General features: G+C 43.2%; 1 protein-coding gene across 1 annotated transcript in view; it reads right to left on the bottom strand.

The window, feature by feature from the left end:
- The window catches only part of LOC121533578 (tight junction protein ZO-3), a 30,037-nt gene extending 26,905 nt beyond the window's left edge, over positions 1–3,132 (bottom strand). Inside the window, exon 1 of the mRNA XM_041839647.2 lies at positions 2,976–3,132. The gene's annotated coding sequence lies outside the window, so the exon portion shown is untranslated. The remainder of the gene's footprint in view (positions 1–2,975) is intronic.
- Between the last annotated feature and the right edge of the window lie 9,540 nt (positions 3,133–12,672).

Below are 12,672 nucleotides of genomic sequence, written 5' to 3'. Positions count from 1 at the left end.
AACGAACAAAATCCCTATCATAAATGAAGAACAGAAGTAAAAGAGGATGCTATGCAATGTAAAATGGTGGTTTGCAGAGTCAGAACCCACAGTGTAATTACAGCGGGCTTACAATCTCAGTTGAACTGCTCTGAAGATCGATTACGTAGGCTACCACTGACAATTAACATTGTTTGCAGAATATATACACTACATGACCAATAGTATGTGGACACCTGCTCGTCAAACATCTCATTCCAAAATCATGGGCATTAATATGGAGTTGGTTCCCCCTTTGCTGCTATAACAGCCTCCACTCTTCTGGGAAGGCTTTCCACTAGATGTTGGAACATTGCTGTGGGGACTTGCTTCCATTCAGCCACAAGAGCATTAGTGAGGTCGGACACGGATGTTGGGCGATTAGGCCTGGCTCCCAGTCGGCATTCCAATTAATCCCAAAGGTGTTCGATGGGGTTGAGTCTGTCAAGTTCTTCCACACAGATCTCGACAAACCATCTCGCTTTGTGCACGGGGGCATTGTCATGCTGAAACAGGAAAGGACCTTCCCCAAACTGTTGCCACAAAGTTGGAAGCACAGAATTGTCTAGAATGGCATTGTATGCTGTAGCGTTAAGATTTCCCTTCACTGGAACTAAGGGGCCTAGCCCGAACCATGAAAAACAGCCACAGACCATTATTTCTCATTCACCAAACTTTACAGTTGGCACTATGGATTGGGGCAGGTAGCGTTCTCCTGGCATCCACCAAACCCAGATTTGTCTGTCGGACTGCCAGATGGTGAAGCGACATTCATCGTTCCAGAGAACGAGCTTCCACTGCTCCAGAGTCCAATGGTGGCGTGCTTTACACCACTCCAGCCGACGCTTGGCATTGTGCATGGTGATCTTAAGCCTGTGTGCGGCTGCTCGACCATGGAAACCCATTTCATGAAGTTCCCGACGAACAGTTCTTGTGCTGACGTTGCATCCAGAGGCAGTTTGGAATTCAGTAGTGAGTGTTGCAACCGAGGACAGACGATTTTTAAATGCTACACGCTTCAGCACTCCGCGGTCCCGTTCTGTGAGCTTGTGTGGCCTACCACTTCGCGGCTGAGCCGTTCTTGCTCCTAGATGTTATCGCTTCACAATAACAGCACTTACAGCTGACCGGGGAAGCTCTAGCAGGGCAGAAATTTGATGAACTGACTTGTTGGAAAGGTGGCATCCTATGACGGTGCCACGTTGAAAGTCACTGAGCTCTTCAGTAAGGCCATTCTACTGCCATTTTTTGTCTATGGAGATTGCTTGGCGGTGTGCTCGATTTTATACACCTGTCAGCAACAGGTGTGGCTGAAATAGCCGAATCCACTAATTTGAAGGGGTGTCCACATACTTCTGTATATATAGTGTACATTGTACAACACGCTTTAAAACTACAATAGGCCTATAATCTTAGTGAATGTGATTAATTACCATGGGCCTTCAACCTTAGATGAATTGTATTAAAGAGCTGAGGATTACTGACCACTTACATTGTTTACATACGTTGGTCATTTAATCTAACATTTATTGTTAACTCAATAATATGCTCATTGCTGTTAATGTATGTGCATCCTGTGACATTAGCTTCAGTTACACCATGACTGGATAGTTTGAATGAGACAATTTCTGAGGAAGTCAATTGGCCAAAATGCAACCTTGGATTTAGGTGAAACTAGTAGATTAGAGACTACATTTATTAAACCAGCTTTGAACTAATCAACAGATAAGAGAAGACGCAGCCATTTGGGAATGCAGTGTCGAAACTGCGGTGAAACTCCTCAGTAGGCAGAAACCGGCAGGTGTGGCAGAACCAGTAGGGCAGGATGAGGAGGCAGGCGACGGGAGTAGGGCATTCATCTGACAGCCTGATCTCCCTCTTTCAAAAACGCACCACCTACCCCTCAACCCAGTCACCCCAAAGTAAAGACAGGACCCCCTATACCGTTATCATTACAGAGGCTGGCCCACCAGTCACCAACTGACCAGATCTACACCATGCACTAGTGGAATGAGGCCTTCTAGCAAGCTATTATCTTAAGCAAGTGTTATGAGAGTTGTTGTATTGATTACGTTGACAGCCAGAACCAGCAAATAATCAAATAATTGTAGAGCAGTTAGATACAATGTCATTGTCATCCCTAATTGCCCTACAGTTGTTAATACAACTTACTCAGTGGGACCTTCTAACAATAGCTTAACGAAACATTGAATACTATTGTCCTGACATTTCCCTACCAAAAACTCCCAACAGTACAATGTTATATTAGGATACATTTCAGTGTCATCATGCTGCTATGAGTGTCATATGCAGTGGCAGAAAAAGTACCCAATTGTCATACTTGAGTAAAAGTAAAGATACCTTAATAGAAAATGACTCAAGTAAAAGTGAAAGTCACCTAGTAAAATACCACTTGAGTAAAAGTCTAAAAGTATTTGGTTTTATTTATACTTAAGTAATACAAGTAAAAACATTTCACATTCTAAACCAGATGGCACAATTTTCTTATTTTAATTTATGGATAGCCAGGGGCACACTCTAAGACTCAGATATCATTTACAAACAAAGTATTTGTGTTTAGTGAGTCTGCCAGATCAGAGGCAGTCGGGATGACCAGGGATGTTCTCGTAATAAGTGCGTCAATTTGACTATTTTCCTGTCCTGCTAAGCATTCGAAATGTATGTAGTACCTTAGGGTGTCAGGGAAAATGTATGGAGTAAAAAGTACATTATTTCCTTTAGGAATGTATTGGAGTAAAAGTAAAAGTTGTCAAAAATATAAATAGCAAAGTACAGATACCTCAAAACACGAATTAAGTAGGTAGTACTTTAAGTATTTTTACTTAAGTACTTTACACCAGTGGTCGTATGACATGTTGACAGAATTCAAATGAAAATGTTACTGGTTGTTGAGAGAGAAAAACAGTCAGTGTTCGAAATGTGTTTTCGTAGCCTACCTGTAAAATGTTCCAGCAACTCCAGTAAAGTCGTCCACCTCAAAATAATAGTTCGTGGTTTAGACACTTGCCGCGGTCAAGAGATTTAGCGTTAAATAAATTAAATCGTTGAAAAAGCTACCTGAAGAGCATAGAGAAGGGGTTTTCCCATTTGGCGGTACAGGGTGCAGGTGTGTTTCACGACGTCATCACGCACGTTGCGTAACTTTCAGGAAGTAGGGCACTGCCCATCCTTTTTTTCGGGAAACACTTTTCACGGCACTTTAAGTTTTGAATGTCATATGTACAAAAGGACAGTGAAATGCCTATCTTGCAAGCTCTAACCCCAACAATGCAGTAATTAACTACAATGTAATACTAGAAATAACAAGGTAGAATAAAAACACACGAGATATAATGTAGCTCAGGGATGTAGCTCAGTTGGTAGAGCATGGCGTTTGCAACGCCAGGGTTGTGGGTTTGATTCCCACGGGGGCCAGTATGAAAAATAAAAAAATAATGTATGCACTCACTAACTGTAAGTCGCACTGGATAAGAGCGTCTGCTAAATTACTAAAAATGTAAATATAAAAATAAGAAATAAGAAGAACATGATAAAGTAGGTAAGCATACTATATACCGGGTCAGTTCCAGTACCATATTTACAATGTGCAGGGATACTGGATTGATAGAGGTAGATATGTGTAGGGTAAGGTGACTAGGCATCAGGATATATGATAAACAGAGTAACAGCAGCTTATATGATGAGTGGATTTGTGTAGTCAGTATAAATGTGTGTATATTATGTGTGTGTGAGCAAATGATGGAGTGTGTGTAGGGCCCTGTGAGTGTGCATAGAGACAGTGCAAAAATAATAATAAAATACAAAGGTCAACTCAGATAGTCTGTGTAGCCATTTTGTTAGCTATTTAGCAGTCGTATGGTATGGGATATCAATCAATCAATCAATCAATTTTATTTTATATAGCCCTTCGTACATCAGCTAATATCTCGAAGTGCTGTACAGAAACCCAGCCTAAAACCCCAAACAGCTAGTAATGCAGGTGTAGAAGCACGGTGGCTAGGAAAAACTCCCTAGAAAGGCCAAAACCTAGGAAGAAACCTAGAGAGGAACCAGGCTATGAGGGGTGGCCAGTCCTCTTCTGGCTGTGCCGGGTGGAGATTATAACAGAACCATGCCAAGATGTTCAAAAATGTTCATAAGTGACAAGCATGGTCAAATAATAATCAGGAATAAATCTCAGTTGGCTTTTCATAGCCGATCATTAAGAGTTGAAAACAGCAGGTCTGGGACAGGTAGGGGTTCCATAACCGCAGGCAGAACAGTTGAAACTGGAATAGCAGCAAGGCCAGGCGGACTGGGGACAGCAAGGAGTCACCACGGCCGGTAGTCCCGACGTATGGTCCTAGGGCTCAGGTCTCTCAGTTGGCTTTTCATAGCCGATCATTAAGAGTTGAAAACAGCAGGTCTGGGACAGGTAGGGGTTTCGTAACCGCAGGCAGAACAGTTGAAACTGGAATAGCAGCAAGGCCAGGCGGACTGGGGACAGCAAGGTGTCAGCATGCCCGGTAGTCCTGACGTATGGTCCTAGGGCTCAGGTTCTCAGAGAGAAAGAGAGAACGAGAGAATTAGAGAGAGCATACTTAAATTCACACAGGACACTGGATAAGACAGGAGAAGTACTCCAGGTATAACCAACTAACCCCAGCCCCCCGACACATAAACTACTGCAGCATAAATACTGGAGGCTGAGACAGGAGCGGTCCGGAGACACTGTGGCCCCATCCGAAGAAACCCCCGGACAGGGCCAAACAGGAAGGATATAACCCCACCCTAGTCAGGATTCTAGCAGCCGTATTTAGCACTAACTGAAGTTTATTTAGTGCTTTATCCGGGTAGCCGGAAAGTAGAGCATTGCAGTAGTCTAACCTAGAAGTAACAAATGCATGGATTAATTTTTCTGCATCATTTTTGGACAGAACATTTCTGATTTTTGCAATGTTACGTAGATGGAAAAAAGCTGTCCTTGAAACAGTCTTGATATGTTCGTCAAAAGAGAGATCAGGGTCAAGAGTAACGCCGAGGTCCTTCACAGTTTTATTTGAGACGACTTTACAACCATCAAGATGAATTGTCAGATTTAACAGAAGATCTCTTTGTTTCTTGGGACCTAGAACAAGCATCTCTGTTTTGTTCGAGTTTAAAAGTAGAAAGTTTTCAGCCATCCACTTCCTTATGTCTGAAACACAGGCTTCTAGCGAGGGCAATTTTGAGGCTTCACCATGTTTCATTGAAATGTACAGCTGTGTGTCATCCGCATAGCAGTGAAAGTTAACATTATGTTTTCGAATAACATCCCCAAGAGGTAAAATATATAGTGAAAACAATAGTGGTCCTAAAACGGAACCTTGAGGAACACCGAAATGTACAGTTGATTTGTCAGAGGACAGACCATTCACAGAGACAAACTGATATCTTTCCGACAGGTAAGATCTAAACCAGGCCAGAACTTGTCCGTGTAGACCAATTTGGGTTTCCAGTCTCTCCAAAAGAATGTGGTGATCGATGGTGTCAAAGGCAGCACTAAGGTTTAGTAGCACGAGGACAGATGCAGAGCCTCGGTCTGACGCCATTAAAAGGTCATTTACCACCTTCACAAGTGCAGTCTCAGTGCTATGATGGGGTCTAAAACCAGACTGAAGCATTTTGTATACATTGTTTGTCTTCAGAAAGGCAGTGAGTTGCTGCGCAACAGCTTTTTCTAAAATTTTTGAGAGGAATGGAAGATTCGATATAGGCCGATAGTTTTTTATATTTTCCGGGTCAAGGTTTGGCTTTTTCAAGAGAGGCTTTATCACTGCCACTTTTAGTGAGTTTGGTACACATCCGGTGGATAGAGAGCTGTTTATTATGTTCAACATAGGAGGGCCAAGCACAGGAAGCAGCTCCTTCAGCAGTTTAGTAGGAATAGGATCCAGTATGCAGCTTGAAGGTTTAGAGGCCATGATTATTTTCATCATTGTGTCAAGAGATATAGTACTAAAACACTTAAGTGTCTCTCCCGATCCCAGGCCCTCGCAGAGCTGTGCAGATCCAGGACAGCTAAGCCCTGGAGGAATACGCAGATTCAAAGAGGAGTCCGTAATTTGCTTTCTAATGGTCATGATCTTTTCCTCAAAGAAGTTCATGAATTTATTACTGCTGAAGTGAAGGCCATCCTCTCTTGGGGAATGCTGCTTTTTAGTTAGCTTTGCAACAGTATCAAAAAGAAATTTTGGATTGTTCTTATTTTCCTCGATTAAGTTGGAAAAGTAGGATGATCGAGCAGCAGTGAGGGCTCTTCGGTACTGCACGGTACTGTCTTTCCAAGCTAGTCGGAAGACTTCCAGTTTGGTGTGGCGCCATTTCCGTTCCAATTTCCTGGAAGCTTGCTTCAAAGCTCGGGTATTTTCTGTATACCAGGGAGCTAGTTTCTTATGACAAATGTTTTTCGTTTTTAGGGGTGCAACTGCATCTAGGGTATTGCGCAAGGTTAAATTGAGTTCCTCAGTTAAGTGGTTAACTGATTTTTGTCCTCTGACGTCCTTGAAGCTGTTCATTATCCTGTTGGTGTCAGACTTGATGCATCGGTACCGCTTGCCGTGCGGAAGCAGAGAGAACAGTCTATGTATTGGGTGGTTGGAGTCTTTAACGATTTTCCAGGCCTTCCTTTCACACCACCTGATATAGAGGTCCTGGGTGGCAGGGAGCTCGGCCCCAGTGATGTATTGGGCTGTCCACACCACCCTCTGTAGCGCCATGCGATCAAGGGCGGTGCTGTTGTCAAAAGCAGTGATGCAGCCAGTCAAGATGCTCTCAATGGTACAACTGTATAACTTTTTGAGGATTTGAGGGCCCATGCCAAACCTTTTCAACCTCCTGAGGGGAAAGAGGCGCTGTCACGACTTATTTACGACTGTGCGCGTGTGTGTGGACCATTTTAAGTTCTTAGTGATTTGGACACAGAGGAACTTGAAGTGCTCAACCCGCTCCACTGCAGCCCCGTCCATGTGGATGGGGACGTGCTCGCACCCCCCCCCCCATTTCCTGTAGTCCACGATCAGCTCCTTGGTCTTTTTGTTGTTGTTGTTTTTTTATTTTTAGAGGATAGATCAGCTTTAATATTGCAGATAGATTGTAGCTTCCATCAATGTAATTGTCTGCATCACTTCCAATCCCCCATATATTTTTTTGCATATATATATACAGTACCAGTCAAAAGTTTGGACACGTCTACTCATTCCAGGGTTTTTCTTTATTTTTACTATTTTCTACACAGTTGACTGTTGTCACCTTCTCACCAAGCTGCTTGGTGATGGTCTTGTAGCCAATTCCAGCCTTGTGTAGGTCTACAATCTTGTCCCTGACATCCTTGGAGAGCTCTTTGGTCTTGGCCATGGTGGAGAGTCTGGAATCTGATTGATTGATTGCTTCTGTGGACAGGTGTCTTTTATACAGGTAACAAGCTGAGATTAGGAGCACTCCCTTTAAGAGTGTGCTCCTAATCTCAGCTCGTTACCTGTATAAAAGACACCTGGGAGCCAGAAATCTTTCTGATTGAGAGGGGGTCAAATACTTATTTCCCTCACTAAAATGCAAATTAATTTATAACATTTTTGACATGCGTTTTTCTGGATTTTGTTGTTGTTATTCTGTCTCTCACTGTTCAAATAAACCTACCATTGAAATTATAGACTGATGATTTCTTTGTCAGTGGGCAAACGTACAAAATCAGCAGGGGATCAAATACACTGCTCAAAAAAATAAAGGGAACACTAAAATAACACATCCTAGATCTGAATGAATGAAATAATCTTATTAAATACTTTTTTCTTTACATAGTTGAATGTGCTGACAACAAAATCACACAAAAATTATCAATGGAAATCTAATTTATCAACCCATGGAGGTCTGGATTTGGAGTCACACTCATGTAATGTCCTTAAAACAAGTCAAAATGAGGCTCAGTAGTGTGTGTGGCCTCCACGTGCCTGTATAACCTCCCTACAACGCCTGGGCATGCTCCTGATGAGGTGGCGGATGGTCTCCTGAGGGATCTCCTCCCAGACCTGGACTAAAGCATCCGCCAACTCCTGGACAGTCTGTGGTGCAACGTGGCGTTGGTGGATGGAGCGAGACATGATGTCCCAGATGTGCTCAATTGGATTCAGGTCTGGGGAACGGGCGGGCCAGTCCATAGCATCAATGCCTTCCTCTTGCAGGAACTGCTGACACACTCCAGCCACATGAGGTCTAGCATTGTCTTGCATTAGGAGGAACCCAGGGCCAACCGCACCAGCATATGGTCTCACAAGGGGTCTGAGGATCTCATCTCGGTACCTAATGGCAGTCAGGCTACCTCTGGCGAGCACATGGAGGGCTGTGCGGCCCCCCCAAAGAAATGCCACCCCACACCATGACTGACCCACCGCCAAACCGGTCATGCTGGAGGATGTTGCAGGCAGCAGAACGTTCTCCACGACGTCTCCAGACTCTGTCACGTCTGTCACATGTGCTCAGTGTGAACCTGCTTTCATCTGTGAAGAGCACAGGGCGCCAGTGGCGAATTTGCCAATCTTGGTGTTCTCTGGCAAATGCCAAACGTCCTGCACGGTGTTGGGCTGTAAGCACAACCCCCACCTGTGGACGTCGGGCCCTCATACCACCCTCATGGAGTCTGTTTCTGACCGTTTGAGCAGACACATGCACATTTGTGGCCTGCTGGAGGTCATTTTGCAGGGCTCTGGCAGGATGCACAAAGGCGGAGGTAGCGGTCCTGCTGCTGGGTTGTTGCCCTCCTACGGCCTCCTCCACGTCTCCTGATGTACTGGCCTGTCTCCTGGTAGTGCCTCCATGCTCTGGACACTACGCAGACAGACCCAGCAAACCTTCTTGCCACAGCTCGCATTGATGTGCCATCCTGGATGAGCTGCACTACCTGAGCCCCTTGTGTGGGTTGTAGACTCCGTCTCATGCTACCACTAGAGTGAAAGCACCGCCAGCATTCAAAAGTGACCAAAACATCAGCCAGGAAGCATAGGAACTGAGAAGTGGTCTGTGGTCACCACCTGCAGAACCACTCCTTTATTGGCGGTGTCTTGCTAATTGCCTATAATTTCCACCTGTTGTCTATTCCATTTGCACAACAGCATGTGACATTTATTGTCAATCAGTGTTGCTTCCTAAGTGGACAGTTTGATTTCACAGAAGTGTGATTGACTTGGAGTTACATTGTGTTGTTTAAGTGTTCCCTTTATTTTTTTGAGCAGTGTACTTTTTTCCCTCACTGTAGGCCTTGAAAGACATCCACAGGTGCACCTCCAATTGACTCAAATTATGTCAATTAGCCTATCAGAAGCTTCTAAAGCCATGACATCATTTTCTGGAATTGTCCAAGCTGTTTAAAGGCACAGTCAACTTAGTGTATGTAAACTTCTGACCCACTGGAATTGTGATACAGTGAATTATAAGTGAAATAATCTGTCTGTAAACAATTGTTGGAAAAATGACTTGTGTCATGCACAAAGTAGATGTCCTAACCGACATGCCAAAATAATAGTTTGTTAACAAAGAATGTGTGGATTGGTTAAAAAACAGGTTTTAATGACTCCAACCTAAGTGTATGTAAACTTCCGACTTCAACTGTATTTCTGATGTCCATCCGGTTTGATTTCTATTTGCCATATCTTTCAAACTGTGCTCTTTCACAAAAGTTCTTAACCTATAACCTATATACGTTTTACGGACACAGTATGTTTTACATTAGTCATCTTTTTGTTATTAGTTGTTATTAGTCCCAACCTTCAGCTCCATTCAACCCCTCCCATCTATCTCTTAACACCATCCATATTGGATTTCTATTTGCCATATATTTTTCAACTGTGCTGTGATGTTTCACAAAAGTTCTGAACCTTTCTATTCTCCGTTTCTACAGATTGTAAATTGAAAATAAACATTTTTGGTAAAAGTATTATTATATTACTGATCGATTGACTATGACTTTTCAGATCACCCAGTAGTGCTATCTGCAGTGTTAGCTCCATGTAAATATTGCAATTCTTCAGCCATTCCTGGACCTGTGACCAAAAACAACCTACATATGGACAGTACCAAAACAAATGATCTAATGATTCTGTCTCTTTGCAGCAGAATCTGCAGAGCTGGGAAGGTTGTGTTCCCCATATAAATAACAATATATTGGTTGCAATAATTTTGTATAATAATTTAAATTGAAAAATTCGAAGTTTTCAATTCAGCGTCGTTTTGCGTATCAGTTCATGAACCCTGTGCCGTGGAATCGGTAAGTCAAAAATCTCTTCCCAACTATTTTGCAATCTATATGGTACGGCTGTCCATTTTTTGGTCCTTAAATGAAACTGCTATACTTTTTTATTTATCACAATTTTCTTTAACCAATAATAATAGTGGTCCTCTGTAGCTCAGCTGGTAGAGCACGGCGCTTGTAACGCCAAGGTAGTGGGTTCGATCCCCGGGACCACCCATACACAAAAATGTATGCACGCATGACTGTAAGTCGCTTTGGATAAAAGCGTCTGCTAAATGGCATATTATATTATTATTATATTATAATGGTCTTTAATGCAGGGCCGACAGACAAGTTCCTTACTTTTTCCCCCTTCCACTTTCCTCTTCCATTTTTGCGGTAATACTGCAATTAGTTGGTTGTAATTTTGGGTAGAGCAGACATATACACATGTTTTTGTTAGCTGCATGTGCGACATAACAGTTCCTTGGTCTTACTGACGTTGAGGGAAAGGTTGTGGTTCCAGCCCCACACTGCCAGGTCACTGACCTCCTCCCTATAGGCTGTCTCATCGTCGCCGGTGATCTGGCCTACCACCGTCGTGTCATCAGCAAACTTGATGATGGTGTTGCAGTCGTGCGTGGCCACACAGTCGTGGGTGAACAGGGAGTACAGAAGGGGACTAAGCACACACCCCTGTGGGGCCCCGTGTTGAGAGTCAGCGTGGCGGAGGTGATGTTGCCTGTTGATACTGAAGTTACTTTTTAGTAGCAGGTTAGGAGAATTAACGTAGCAGGTTAGGAGACTGAGGTGACGGTTAGGAAAAGGGTTAGGGAAAATCAGTTTGTGTCAAAGTGCCGTGAAAGAGTGTGTCCCCTTTTTCTTTCATCCTGCCCTGCGGTTTTCATTACCTACCAACCAAAAAGTCCTAACCCTTCCTTTTTCTACAATTCCTCTTCTTAAAATCTGATTTCAAACCTATCCCTAACCACACTGCTAACCTTATGCCTAACCCTAACCTTAAATTAAGACCAAAAATCATATTTTGGTTTCATGAATTTTTAAGATATTTGACTTTGTGGCTGTGCTATCTAGTGAAAACCCTGCCCTGTACCCACATCTTTGGATACCCTTTAGCCTGGTTCACATTGGCAGTTTGAAGTGACTCAATCCAATTATTTTACATAGCCGTTTAGAATATGTTCTTTTTCCTGCAGTCGGAACAGACAAAAAGCACATGGAATCAGATATTTCAAGCCACATTGTAGAATTTAACGGCTCTTTTCTGGATTTTGATAGTTAGCGGGCATCTGCCTAATTCACTCACTCACTCAGAAACAGGCTGCCTCACTGCCTGATAGTCAGCAGCAGCAGGTCACAGTAAATTATATATTTTAAAGAAATTGTCATGGCAGCCGCGGTGCAATTTATAAGTAGCCCAAAAACCTGCAACCCTCGACCAATACATTTTCACCCGCGACATCGTTTTCAAAGTAGCCCAACTTGGCAATAAAATGAAGGACATGGCAAACCTATATTTGTCGTAGTAAATATATATAATGTTATAGCTTGGTCTGACTAAAATCTTGTGCATGACCCATCTTGTGTTGGGCCTTTGGATTTAATACAATGCACAAAGACTTCTATCTTGTCGGCCTTATCAGCAGGTGGCTATGGACAACACCCACGCCATAGGTCTCTCAGTTCTCCCAACTCACAAGTTATTGCTCTGAGGACATACACACACACACCCCCACACACACACACACATACACACACACACACACACACACACATCATCATTGTTAAACATACACACATACACACACACACACATACACACACATACACACACACACACATACACACACACACACACACACATACACACACGCACACACACACATCATCATTGTTAAGTACACACACACAAAAACCCCCTTCTCTTAGGCTGAACATCTGAAGACAGAGAACCCGACTCAGAGCCAATGCAATGGAAGTGACCTCGACCAACTCATCAGGACCAATCAGAAGATCAGAACTACTAGAATCAACCTACTTTATTTTATTGTATAAAATGTCAGCACACAATGTTTAGGGGCTCGCTCTCTCAGATATCTCCCTACGAGGTTGACGAACGGGTCCGTGCACGCTATTTACAGATATCTTTACCTCTGAATAAACTGCCTCATATTATACAATTATCCACCTTGTCCGAAAGTCTCTACTTGGTCTCCGTTCTCCAGTAAACTTGTGATCATCAACATCTACCACCAATCAGTCTACACCCCCGTGCACACCCCCGTCGTTACTATGAAAACTTTCTTAGCCTTGTCAGCAAATGACTGCTGTCTGAATGAACCACTGAGGTATAAAAAAACAAAACAAACATG

Source organism: Coregonus clupeaformis, chromosome 20 (assembly GCF_020615455.1).
Source record: "Coregonus clupeaformis isolate EN_2021a chromosome 20, ASM2061545v1, whole genome shotgun sequence".
NCBI classification, from domain to species: domain Eukaryota; kingdom Metazoa; phylum Chordata; class Actinopteri; order Salmoniformes; family Salmonidae; genus Coregonus; species Coregonus clupeaformis.
This window is presented reverse-complemented; position numbering and strand designations above follow the sequence as displayed.